A 2,066-nucleotide genomic window follows, 5' to 3' on the forward strand; every position below is an offset into this window, starting at 1 on the left:
CACACACACACACACACACACACACACACACACACATAGAGGACACACATAGAGGACACACACTGAGCACACACACTGCACACAGGAACACATGAAGAGTTGGTGCGGTGTAGTGTGGTGTGGTAGTAGGGATTTGACTTGAAGGATGTATATTTAGGTGCTTCCCAATGTCCGCCAGCCATATGCCAGTACACATAAATCACTCACACCAAAACAAGAAAAACACCATAAAAGAAGAAGAAGAAGAGGAAGAAGAAGGAGAAGAAGAAAGGAAGAAAGTAAAGCAGAACAAAACGTCCCCATAAACACATGCAGGATTATGTGGTGTTCTGTTAGGCAGTGCTGGCTAAAACATACAGTGTTTTGCTAAGTAAGCACCCTTAGGAAACGGACCAAAAAATAGGAAGGAGAGAAATACGTTGACAAAGAAGAAGAAGAAGAAGAAGAAGAAGAAGAAAGAAGATGAATTTGACGACGAAGAAGAGTATAGACCAATGTGAGCGGGTCTGTTGTGTGGCAGCTGCAAGATTGCTCTTGTTGCTGGATTGAAATAAAATTGAGCAGATGCACTTATGCCTCTTTTCCACTGCCGGTTTTCTGGTAGGCCTAAAGCTCTACACAGTGCGACTTGGCCACCACTTTTTGCTTTTCGAATATGCATGATACAGCTCAATCGTAAAGCAAAAAGTGGTGGCTGAGTCGCGCTGTGTCAAGGTGTAGGGCCAGGGAAGCTGACAGGGGGGGGGGACAAAGGGGTCAGCTGTCCCGGGCCCAGGGAGTTGGAGGGCACATAATTGAGTCATCATTACATTGAATGTATTGGGTGGGGGGCCCTTTCAGATTACTTTGTCCTGGGCCCAGCCAAAGCTGTCTGCGGCCCTGTGTAGGCCTACCAGAAAAATGGCAGTGGAAAAGAGGCATAATGCCCCGTGTACATCAAGCGCTACCAACGCGACCGGGTAGCTGGGGTAGTTGAAGAAGTTTCGCCATGAATTCGTTTTATTCACTCTGGACGCTGCACTGACATGTTTGATTCAGCTAATCACACAACGGCTCTGTCTTGACAGCCTGGGACATTCCTCGATATGAACGTTCCGATTGGTGTTCGCTGAACAGCGTCATAGCGAATTCGCTTAAGATTAGCTTGAGTTTAATCGTCAAAATTCGCCCTGGTCGCTCAAGAAGCTTCGTCCCTGGCGAATTCGCTCCGGTAGCACTAGTCGCGCTCCCTCCATAGAGAATGAATGACTTCCGTCGCTTCATTCGCGTTGGTCGCTCCCGATGTACACGGGGCATAAGGAGCCATCCTGGCTGGGTCAATCCTGCCCCATGTCCCAAATTTTAAAGTTACAGTCCTATCCACAAAAAAGCCAAAAAAGACAGTAAAACAGTTTGAGGGAGAAAGTAAGGGCACTAGTGAACGAATGAGCTGTTCATCTAGTGAGTGAAGAGCCACATGACGATGGAGGGTGACTGGAGGTACAGCCCTGCCATGCCATGGTGCACGGCAGGCGCTACGGCATGGGGCATGGAGCTGGTAAGGCCACCACGACTCAACACGAGGTGAGTCATTGCACCCTCTTTGTTACATCAAACAGATGCAGGAAAAAATAGACACAGATCGAAAGAGAGAGAGAGAGAGAGAGAAAGAGAGAGAGAGAAAGAGAGAGAGAGAGAGAGAGAGAGAGAGAGAAAGAAAGAGAGAGAGAGAGAGAGACAGCCTGAGGCCAAAAGGATAGACAGACTGAGCCAGAATAGCAAGCAGACTGACAGAGAGAGAGAAAAAGAGAGGGGAGAGAAAGAAAGAGAAATGTATGAAGAGTGCGAGAGGGAGAACATTAGAAACAGAGAGAGAGAGAGAAAGGGAAACAATGAGAGAGATAAAACAGGGAGGGATCCTACCGGGGCAGAACAGAACAGGCCCCAGGGGGCAGAGGGCACTGACCAGAGCAGCTGCTCCACCCCCAATGACACTAGCAGCAGGGGGACAGCAGGAGCACGGCCTGGCCCATCAACCACACAGGGGCATGGATGGATGGATGGATGGATGGATGGATGGATGGATG

The sequence above is a fragment of the Engraulis encrasicolus genome, chromosome 13 (genome assembly GCF_034702125.1).
Source record: "Engraulis encrasicolus isolate BLACKSEA-1 chromosome 13, IST_EnEncr_1.0, whole genome shotgun sequence".
NCBI classification, from domain to species: Eukaryota; Metazoa; Chordata; class Actinopteri; order Clupeiformes; family Engraulidae; genus Engraulis; species Engraulis encrasicolus.